We start from the raw sequence: 5,838 nt of genomic DNA, 5'->3' as shown, positions 1-5,838 counted from the left end.
TGTGTGTGTGGGTGGGTGGGTGTATGTGCACACTTCCCCCTCTGTCTGCTTTCACTGTCTGCACCTTTTGACTTAAAAATACATGAAACATGAAATGAGCATTGAGGATTTTGCATGTGTAGACAGGCAGGCTCTGCGTGGGTAAATCAGTCTTTAGGGAGTGTCCGACTGACTTGATTCAGCTTTTTAATATCCGATATGTCATCTGCAGCTGATTTTGTAAATATTAAATGAAATGCTGCACTATACAACATTATTGGTGTTCAATTATTCACGACTGGTTGGTAGCTTGCTTCCTTTCATGCTCTCAGGGCAGACTTCTGCCAGGTATGATTTCTTCTGCAAATAAAATCCTGGATATAAACAGTACCATGTGCATCCTGGTTTCTCCTGCTCAGTCATACTGACCTCCACTATCCCCAGTGAGTGGTGCTTTCTTATGTTAGGGAGTGCCACAGGGCAGCGACTCGGACTTCCTCACCTGTCAGCTCTTATGATTTACTGCAAGGCTGCAACTCATGATTATTTTCATCAGTGATTGATCTGCCAGTTGTTTTCCTAACTAGTCGATTGATCTTTTTAGTCTAAAATAGTGAAAAACGCCCTTTTTAACTTCCTCCATCCCAAGGTGACGTCTTCAAATGTCTTGTTTTCTGATTATTCTGAGTGGTTCTTCGACAATGTTCCCAATGACCAGCACAAAACCTTTTTGGTATAACATAAATGTTCATATAAAGAGGTATAATACAGCACTGTGCTGTATTAATGACCTTATAAATTAAAGCACAGTGTCTCTGGAGGTTTGCTGCTCATTGAGGTAAATTGCATTCAAACATATTCTTCCAGATACTGACAGTAAAACAAACGTCATTGCCTTTATTCTTCTGTGAGATTTCACAGCACACATTTCACATCATTGAAAATATGAATATTGAATATAAAATGTGGTTTATCAAACTTAAATTACATTTTTTTTTTTTATAGTGTTATTATAGGAATATTACTACTCTGGAGTAACCCTAGAGGTTAACCCAATTTGAGAAACACTGAACTATCATATATGACAAAGAAAAACATAAAATCATTGCATTTAAGAAGCTGGAACCAGAAAATGTTCGATATTTTAGGTTAAAAAATGACTTCAACAATTATTTAAACATCAATATGACATATTGTTGTAGTCCAACCCATAAGTTAGCATGACCCTGGTTCCTTCAACAGAAAGCCAACAGGATTTTTCTATTTGATTCTGGATTGTTGCAGAAAATCAATTCTGTGTCAAAGAAAGGTTTATGATGCTTCTCAGCAACATAGTCTTCACAAATGAACACCACTTTCATGATTTTTGAAGCACAAACAAGTAAAACGCTGATGTTAGGCTATAAACAAATGACACCACGGTAACATGACTTCAGCATCACCACCACTAAACTTCCAACTTGTAATTCAATCTTGTAATTAAAATCTACAAGTTATAAAGTTTGAGTTAGAATAGTTTGAAAGGCTGTAGTAGTGTGGACTAGTGAGTAGATAAGTCTATTGACAACCGCCTTTTTCAAGACACGTAAAGGCTTCAAATTCAAAGGTTGGGTATTTACGGACGTATTTTATGTCGTAGAACAAAACATTAAAATCTCTTAATCTTGTGTGAAGCACAGATATTATTTCAGACATCTAACCAAAGACCCACTGACTTCGAGGCGAGGGAACCGGAGGTGTGAAAGTGTTTTAGTACTCATTCCTGCAGTATTCTGTTCATTTTCTGTCAATCTAATCTTTCATATAAAACCAAGAACACCTACAAAAACGATTCATGTTACTTTGTCTCTTTAACTCCTGGAGTGCATGTCCCTTTCATACTTTTCACCAGGTCTCTGTTTGCATGTTTCTTGAATTCCTCTTTTCACTCATAGCAACATCATTTAAGCCACACACACAAACGTCTTTGTCTCTCCCTCTGTCGTTTGCATTGTGGTGTTTTCTCACTGTGATTGCTTTGGTGCTGGATCTCCTCCTCCTCCTCTCAGTTTCTGGCCTAAGTCAAGAACAGTGTGGAAGCCCATCTCCGCCAATGTGACGGAATAAAAATGGATTCTGTAGGTCATTATAATGACAAACTTTCTCAACATTTTGACTTAGTAGTAAAGTTTCTCATTATTTTGAGAAAGACAGGATCTTTTTTTATCACATTGGCAGAAATGGGCTTCCAAAGGAGAGCAACTGAAGGAGAAGATGAGTAGAAGGGAAGCTGATAAGCAGGGGAGAGACTGGAGGAGATATTTGTGAGTGAAAGACGGACGGACGGGGGGGGGATTTAGCCCAGAATAGAGTGAATCCAAAAGGAGCGGCGAAAGAGAGCATGGGCACGAAGAGAGAGAGATAAAAAGAGAGTCTGGACTGGGAATAGGATGAGAGAGGTAGAGGAGGAGGAGGAGGAGGAGGAGGAGGAGGGAAAGTTAGGATCGACTGGTGTAGGAGGATTTTTTTAGTCCAATTTTTTTTGTCTTACCCCCCTCCCTCTCATGCTTGGCAGTATTCGAGTAGACTGAAACCATCTGGTGGTATTTTGTGTTCCGATTCTTTTATATTTCACAACCTCCAGACAAGAGGACACAGTTAACAATAACTGAGGCAGATTTACAATGTATTTTTTTAAACAACAGAGCCTTGAGATTACTCAGAGGTAGACAAACCTGACTAATTAAGCTAATGTTAACTCATTAACGAAACGGAAATAGGCCCAAAAGAGATGCATTGTACAAAGTACACACAGCCCTTTATTAAGTAGGGCTGTGGTGAGGTAAAATGGAAGACCAAACCATTGTTTGAATGTAACCCAGGCAGGATGCTAACACAGAAGCTAGACAAGCTTTTGCTTTATATTTCATTCTTAGAGACTTGTCTTGTATCACATTGAGGATGAAGACTAACCGATGAGTTTGGCTAACACTGTCTGTCTGGCTAGGGTTGCTGGAGTGTACGCCACCAAATCCACCAGACTAAGGGCCAGATAGTTGCTATCCTTAGCCAGAACTCTTTCTGTATACTCTAACACCATGTAGGTACAGCTGTCAGTCCCACATAGTCGAGATGTCAGTCAAAACCTTTTCTAACATAAACCTCACAAAATAATGTAGTTAGTTTATGGTTTGCTCCTTAGCATTGGAAGTAACGCTACCATTAACGTCACTATTGTAGGTAACCTAGTTAGCCAGACTTGCTTACATTTGCAGTTTACATTAGAGCAGACAAACAGTTTAATCCACTCTTAAATATTAGTACGGAGAGTATCTCTGTTTTTAAAGCCGCATACAAACTTAAAAAATGTGGAGAAATGCTTGACTTCGTCGTGTCTAGTCAAGGTTGCCAAGTTAGGCAACATTAATTTGTAACGTGATGAATTTCACTACATGCAGCGTACCTGTACCTGAAACTGGCATCAGTTTCTCTATGATTGTACATGAATGTTTAACAGCCATGCTCCTCATTCATGCCTCATCATGTATGAGTGTACTTTGATTCATCTAATGCACGCATTCAGCATCCCACTTGCATGCAGGTCGGCTATGTAAGCTTAATACAAATTTACACAATTGTCACTGACCGACTCTCCAAACACCAGTACACTTATATTTATAATATATATGATAAAAAATTAACATTTTCTATCAGTGCCTTTGTTCTTTGTTGAGATTTCATATTTAACAAACCCCAGAACACATTTATTTGTATTTCAGACAAGTTTTAAAGATATTTAAAGGTCCAGTGTGAAACATTAAGGAGGATCTATTGGCAGAAATGAAATATAATATTTGTAGGTATGTTTTCATTAGTGTACCTGAATATAGGGATGGTGTTTTTGTTACCTTAAAATGAGCCATTCATGGTTTTTATGTGTTTTACAGCAACTGTAGTTTCTCCTTCACGCCTGGAAGGGGAGGGTGAAGCTAAATCCTACATTGGTCCTGGTGTTTTTAGAATCATCATCAAACCATATATTTGTCTCATAGAAAACAGCTCGGGTGTATATCAGTTAAGACACCTTCTCAGCTTCCATTTGTGTCCCTGTATCTGTACTGGTATTTAACTTGACTGTGTGAGTATCCCAGCCTACCTGCAGCAGCCGGAGAGACTGCCTGGCCTCCCGGTAGCATCTAGATTTGTACGATAGTGTGCAGAGTGAAAGGACAACATGAATTTGTCTTGTCCTGGCAGGTCTATAAAGTCAATAAAAGTCCCAGGAGAAAGGTTGAGGAGGCAGTTTGGAGCCAGACTAAAAGGTTTGGGCTGTGGGACGGCGGGTCACAGGGATACGTCTGGGCCCAGAAAATGAGATTAGTCTGACTTTTGCTCTTTTTCAGTTCCTCTCTAGCGCTATCTCTTAGGTTTCACAATGTGCTTTTTCTCATCTATCTTCATCCATCTCTCTCACGCCCCCACTCCCTCCCCTCTGATCCAGCCTTCCTCTCTTTTTGGCCTTTCTTTCTCTTTCTTTTCTCCTTGTTTTTCCATTTCTCCTCGACAGAATGAGGCCTTTGTGTAGAGAAATGAGAGGAATGCCCCTACTCTATTTTCCATTTTTTCTTCTTCTTCTCGTTCTCTTCTTCCTCATGTTGCAACACTTCTCTTCCTGTGTGTGTGTGTGTGTGTGTGTGTGTGTGTGGTGGGTTGGGGGTGCATCCATTAGCTCGGATTAGAGACCGTAGGAGGGTCTTAACAGCCCCTCTGTGTTTGGGGTTTTAATCTCCTCAGAAACAGCTAATCAACTTCAATGGCTTTAACATGTACAATGCACACACACACACACACTTCCTCCTGCAAATATGTAACTTCTGTCTGTTTTTCTGGCCAGTGTGGTTGAACCATGACAAGAGTCCATTCATGAAGCGAGCACAAGCACAGAGGACACTTTATCAGCCAAATATCTGACCAACAATATCATCAGTCTCTCAAATGACAAATAACCACATGGTGCACAATATAACTGAACATTACATAAAGCACAGTGACCAGTACATGACTGATATATGACACAAACCTGACTCATACCACCACAATGCTTTCACAGATGTGGACTAAATGCGATCAATGGAAATGTTTCATTCTGCAAATTGGTTTGATGAGAAGCTAAAATACTCCAACTGTGTCTCATCTGCGAAGAGTTTGATCAATATTTGTCTTAACTGTCAGTTTAGAATAAAAAGCACGAGAGCTAATACTTCCAGTAGAGCGGAATCGATTAGTTGATCGACGTAACATTTATATTACTATAAAACTATTCTGATCAACTTTTTAGTCATTTTTCAAGCAAAAATATGAAACATTCTCCGGTTTCTCAGATGTGAGAAAGCATTGCTATTGTTTGACTTAAGTAATGGTAAACTGAATATCTCTGGGGTTAGCTTGGTTGGGTGACAAAAAATCTATTTGAATATAATGGGAATTTTATAATAATAAAAATTGTCCTTACTTCTGCAGCCCTACTTGTACAGTGAAAATGTATGCTGATCATGTGACTAAATGATTGGTCTTTTATCCAGCTCCTAAAAATGTAGATAACAAATGGGCCTACAGCTGCAACAATTAGTCAATTTAACTGATTAGTCAATCGGGACAGAATAAATGAATCTATCCTGATAATTAATTGTTAAGACCAAATTCTTTGTTTCATTTTCTCATGTGTGTATATTTCCGGTTTCCTTGGTCTTCTATGATAACAAATTGATGTATTTGGTGAACTTTTCGACCATTTTTGCATTGTTCATTTTGTGATTTTGTGCCTCCATTATTTTAAAATTAGAAAACATGCAAAGGATTAATTTAGTGGAAAGACGTAAC

The sequence above is a fragment of the Morone saxatilis genome, unplaced genomic scaffold, assembly GCF_004916995.1.
Source record: "Morone saxatilis isolate NCDOM2014 unplaced genomic scaffold, NCSU_SB_2.0 Contig15, whole genome shotgun sequence".
In the NCBI taxonomy this organism is placed as follows: Eukaryota; Metazoa; Chordata; class Actinopteri; family Moronidae; genus Morone; species Morone saxatilis.
Note: the sequence above shows the minus strand (reverse complement) of the source record.